We start from the raw sequence: 6,413 nt of genomic DNA on the forward strand, positions 1-6,413 counted from the left end.
TAGGACAAACAAATTATATAAGCCAAATTAATCATTGTTATTGTAAATTTGTCTCTATAAATACGCATTAGTTATAATAATCTTGTATTGTCATTAATCATCGAAATATAACTAAGAGCTTAGATGTTTTCCCCTAAGGGGCGTTTGGATCCATTCATTTTGAAGGAATTGAAATTTACTTAATAGAGTAGGCTATTTGGTTTGGAATTTGATATTATACCACTTTTCAAAGTTTAGATATAAGCTTATCTCAAATTCATAGGATGAGTAGTATAAATTTATTTTATATATCACTAGTCTACGTTTCTGCTCTACAACTTATAACACGTTCTTCTACTCACACCCCTACTGTAGAAATGTAGCACATAAATATTCCGGCCTCATATGGTCAACAACATTATATAAATATACTATGTATAAAATCATATTAGCTTAATTGATCTATACCTAAATTACGATTATTGGAATGTAATTCAATTCTAAGCTTCCAAACAAGGCCTAAGATAAATATGCAAGTAAATTGATAAATGAAGTAAGTAGAACAAAATCAAGTAAAAGATAACCAAAGGCACAAGCAAGCACGTGCCTGTCTGTCTCACAAACCACAGTCTGTGTATTGCGCACAGTGGTGACTGCAGGACGAGAATTTATAGAGGATCAAGAAGACCACATGACAAAATCAAGTAAAACAATAAAAATTAGTGTCACATAAAAATCAAGGTTCATATCAATACACGATACAAGTTTAAATAAGTAAACTATATAAAAAGCAAACATACTGCTAAGTTCTTGCAAACTGAGGCAATTACATCCTTCTAGTTCTGAGACGTTGAAATCGTCGAATAACAATCTCATCATCTATGGATTTGAATATCTTGTCATCAATCATCAAATAATGATCTCATCATAAAATTAACTTCTTAATGCTAGATCTACAACTATTTTATCTCGATTAAATGCCATTGTAACACTTGGTTGATCTAAAATTCTTTTTTGTGTAAAAGATGTATCGTTCACATTGGTATTATCCTGACCACCGATTCAAAACCCCATAAAAGCGATTGAAAAAATCTCCTCGTTTATCTAAAAAAAGAGGAGTAATTTCATCAACTACTTATCTAATCTCCAATTCACAATTCAAAGTGAGTATTCTAATCTAATCTAAATGTTCAATCTCATGCTCAGTCAATCGAATAAAAAACAAAAGACAATGAATTCGAGTCGTTTGTAACTTGTCAAATATCGATCTCCTCAAAGGGTCTAGGCGTCGGGAAGGGGCACGGTCGAGCGGCGTCGCTGGCTGAGAGCAAGGACTCACTAATTCGTCAAGCTCGCTAGCCGTTGAGGATAGGTTGACGAGTGAGATCGAGCCTGTCGGGTGGGTTGGTATCACGACGATGATGAGCAGGACAGGGCTAGGTGGCGTTGCACGTCGAGAAGGGGACGACGTAGGGAACGGGGTGTTAGGACAAACCATTACGGGTAACATCGGAAAGAACGAGGCCGAACACATAGATGCAAGGTCTAAGACGGGGAGGAGGACTGGATCGATCGGACGATGAGGTATAGGACAGAACTATTTTAACTCATCTAAACCTTTTTTCTATACTTAATCATACCCATAGGAGGTTTAAAAATGAACAGGATGTAGAAGGTGTAGATTTATAGAAAACCACATAACAAATTTGAAAGGGAAATAGGCTAAAACCTTTTCCTAAATAATTTTGGTGATTGAATTGCTCGACACAAATAATTGGACTAACTAGTTTGCTCTAGATTATAAGTTCTACAGGTGCCAAAGGTTCAACACAAACCAATATAAAGTCCAAGAAAGGGTTCAAATAGAAAGGAGCAAAACCAACCGAAGGCTGCCCTGGTGTGGCGCACTGGACAGTGTCCGGTGCACCAGGGAGAATCACTCAGAACTCGTCACCTTCAGGTTTCTGGAAAATGTTCTCCGCTATAATTCATCGGACTGTCCGGTGTGCCAAGCGGAGCAACGGCTAACAACGCCAATGATCGTCTGCAAAAGGTGAACAGTGAGCTACAGTGCGCGGACAGCGCGCGCAGAGTCAGAGCAGGCGCCAGAAGGCGCACCGAAGAGTGAACAGTGACTGTCCGGTGCACCACCGGACTGTCCGGTGGCCCCACATGTCAGAGCTCCAACGGTCGAACCCTAACGGTTGGGTGACGTGGCTGGCGCACTGAACAGTGTCCGGTGCGCCCGTCGACATCAGCCCCTCCTAACGGCCACTTTGGTGGTTGGGGCTATAAATACCCCCCAACCACCACACTTCAAGGCATCCAAGTTTTCAGCCAACACATTCAATACAAGAGCTAGTGCATTCAATACAAGACACAATTAGAGTGAATCAAAATCTCTCCGAGTCCCAATTCCACTCAAAGCAATAGTGACTAGAAGAGAGAGTTTTGTCGTGTTCTTTTGAGCTCTTGCGCTTGGATCGCTTTTCTTCTTCCTCATTTCTTGTTCCCAAGACATTTGTAATCAAAGCAAGAGACACCAATTGTGTGGTGGTCCTTGCGGGGACTAAGTGTCCCAATTGATTGAGAAGAGAAGCTCACTCGGTCTAAGTGACCGTTTGAGAGAGGGAAAGGGTTGAAAGAGACCCGGTCTTTGTGACCACCTCAACGGGGAGTAGGTTTGCAAGAACCGAACCTCGGTAAAACAAATCACCGTGTCATCCGCTTTATTTGCTTGTGATTTGTTTTTGTCCTCTCTTTTGGACTCGATTATATTTCTAACGCTAACCCCGACTTGTAGTTGTGCTTAAAGTTTATAAATTTCAGATTTGCCTATTCACCCCCCTAGGCGACTTTCAATTGGTATCAAAGCCCGGTACTTCATTAGAGCCTAACCGCTCGAAGTGATGTTGGAAGCTCACGCCAAGAAGGAGATGGCGACTGGCGAGAAGCCCACCACAAGCCACGGGAAAGCTCCATCGAGAGAGTCCGGCAACAAGAAGAGGGAGGAATCACCTCCCCGTGTCAAGTCGCACCGGAGTGGCGACAAGAAGAAAATGAATAAAGTGGTCTACTACGAGACCGATTCTTCGTCGCCTTCCACCTCCGGCTTCGACACACCGTCCGTCACTTCGAAGCGCCATGAGCGCAAGAAGTTTAGTAAGATCCCCTTACGCTATCCTCGCATTTCCAAACGCACTCCTTTACTTTCCGTCCACTAGGCAAACCACCGGTTTTTAACGGTGAAGATTATAGTATGTGGAGTGATAAAATGAGGCACCATGTAACCTCACTCCACGCTAGCATTTGGGATATTGTTGAATTTGGAGCGCAGGAACCATCCATAGGGGATGAAGGCTATGACTCGGACGAGGTAGCCCAAATCTGGCACTTCAACTCCCAAGCCACTACTATACTCCTCGCCTCTCTAAGGCGAGAGGAGTATAATAAGGTGCAAGGGTTGAAGAGTGCAAAAGAGATTTAGGACGTGCTCAAGACCGCGCACGAAGGAGACGAGGTGACCAAGATCACCAAGCGGGAAACGATCGAGGGGGAGCTCGGTCGATTTATGCTCAACCAAGGAGAGGAGCCACAAGCCATGTACAACTGGCGAAAGACCTTGGTGAACCAAGTGCGCAACCTCGGGAGCACCAAATGGGATGACCATGAAATGGTCAAGGTTATTCTAAGATCACTTGTATTTCTTAATCCTACTCAAGTTCAATTAATTCATGGTGATCCTAGATATAAACTAATGTCTCCCGAGGAAGTGATAGGAAAGTTTGTGAGCTTTGAGTTGATGATCAAAGGCTCCAAACAAATCATTGAGCGAGGTGCCACCTCCACACCCGAGGTGCAACCCGTTGCATTCAAAGCGACGGAGGAGAAGAAAGAAGAGTCTATGTCAAGTAGGCTCCCCATCGACGCCTCCAAGCTCGACAATGAGGAGATGGTGCTCATCATCAAGAGTTTCCGCCAAATCCTCAAGCAAAGGAGGGGGAAAGATTACAAGTCCCGCTCCAAGAAAGTTTGCTATAAGTGTGGTAAGCCCTGTCACTTTATAGCAAAATGTCCTATTTCTAGTGACAGGGGCGACGACAAGAGAGGGAAGAAGAAGGAGAAGAAGAGATACTACAAGAATAAGGGCGGTGATGCCCATGTTTGTCGGGAGTGGGACTCCGACGAGAGCTCCACCGACTCCTCCTCCGACGAGGACGCCACCAACATCGCCGTCAACAAGGGTCTCCTCTTCCCCAACGTCGACCACAAGTGCCTCATGGCAAAGGATGGCAAAAAGAAGGTAAAATCTAGAGCCTCCACTAAATATGCAACATCTAGTGATGAGGAAGATAATTTGCTTGCCCTTTTTGCCAACCTAAACATGCAACAAAAGGAAAAATTAAATGAATTGATAGGTGCTATTCATGAGAAGGATGAACTCTTGGATAGCCAAGAGGACTTCCTTATTAAGGAAAATAAGAAGCATGTTAAGGTTAAAATGCTTATGCTCACGAAGTAGAAAAATGTGAAAAATTAACTAGTGAGCTAGGCACTTGCCATGATATTATTTCCAACCTTAGAGATGAAAACGCTAAATTAATTGCTAAGGTTGAGAAGTTAGATGTTTGTGATGATTCAATTGTTAGTCTTAGAAATGATAATGCTAGTTTGATTACTAAGATTGACAAGTTGAATGCATCTCTCTCTAGCCTTAAAATTGAGAATGAAAAATTATTGCTAAGGCTAAAGATTTAAATGTTTGCAATGTTTCTATTTCCAACCTTAGAAATGAGAATGCTATTTTACATGCTAAGATTGATGAACTAAATGTTTGCAAACCCTCTACATCTACCGTTGAGCATGTTACTATTAACACTAGATGTAGAGACATTAATGTTGATGCGATCCATGATCACCTAGCTTTAATTAAACAACAAAATAATCACATAGCTCAACTTAGTGCTAAAATTAATGAGCATGACTTAGAAAATGAAAATTTTAAATTTGCTAGAAGCATGCTCAATAATGGGAGACACCCTGGCATTAAGGATGGCATTGACTTCCAACAGGGAGACAATGTCAAGTTTAATGCCCTTAAGAAATTGTCTAATTTTGTTAAGGGTAAGGCTCCCATGCCTCAGGATAACGAGGGCTATATTTTATATCCTGCTGGTTATCCTGAGGATAAGATTAAGAGAATTCATGCTAAGAAGACTCATTAAGTTTCTCACCATGCTTTTATTTATAAGAATGAGGCTTCTAGCTCTAGGCGTTCTACACATGTTAAAATGCCTAAAAAGAAATCTCCTATTACATCAAATGATCATAACATTTCATTTAAAACTTTTGATGCTTCATATGTTTTAACTAACAAATCAGGCAAAATAGTTGCCAAATATGTTGGGGGTAAACACAAGGGGTCAAAGACTTGTGTTTGGTTACCCAAGGTGCTTGTTTCTAATGTGAAAGGACCCAAGACCGTTTGGGTACCTAAGAACAAGGCCTAAACTTGTTTTGTAGGTTTATGCATCCAGGGGCTCAAGTTGGATCATTGATAGCGGGTGCACAAACCACATGACTGGGGAGAAAAGGATGTTCTCCTCCTATGAGAAAAACCATGATCCCCAAAGAGCTATCACATTCGGGGATGGAAATCAAGGGTTGGTCAAAGGACTTGGTAAAATTGCTATATCACCTGACCATTTTATTTCCAATGTTTTTCTTGTAGATTCTCTAGATTATAACTTGCTTTTAGTTTCTCAATTATGCAAAATGGGCTACAATTGTCTTTTTACGGATATAGGTGTTACTGTCTTGAGAAGAAGTGATGATTCAGTAGCATTTAAGAGAGTGTTAGAGGGTCAGCTATACTTAGTTGATTTTAATAGAGCAGAACTCGACACTTGCTTAATTGCTAAGACTAACATGGGTTGACTCTGGCATCGCCGACTAGCCCACGTTGGGATGAAGAATCTTCACAAGCTTCTAAAGGGAGAGGACATTTTGGGACTAACAAATGTTCATTTTGAGAAAGACAGGATTTGTAGTGCATGCCAAGCAAGGAAGCAAGTTGGTGTTCATCATCCACACAAGAACATCATGATGACCGACAGGCCACTTGAGCTACTCCACATGGACCTATTCAGCCCGATAGCTTACATAAGCATCGGCGGGAGTAAGTACTGTCTAGTTATTGTGGATGATTATTCTCGCTTCACTTGGGTGTTCTTTTTGCAGGAAAATCACAAACCCAAGAGACCTTAAAGGGATTCTTGAGACGGGCTCAAAATGAGTTCGGCTTAAGGATAAAAAAGATTAGAAGCGACAATGGAACGGAGTTCAAGAACTCTCAAATAGAAAGCTTTCTTGAGGACAAGGGCATCAAGCATGAGTTCTCTTCTCCCTACACACCACAACAAAATGGTGTAGTG

Source organism: Zea mays, chromosome 3 (genome assembly GCF_902167145.1).
Source record: "Zea mays cultivar B73 chromosome 3, Zm-B73-REFERENCE-NAM-5.0, whole genome shotgun sequence".
Classification (NCBI taxonomy): Eukaryota; Viridiplantae; Streptophyta; class Magnoliopsida; order Poales; family Poaceae; genus Zea; species Zea mays.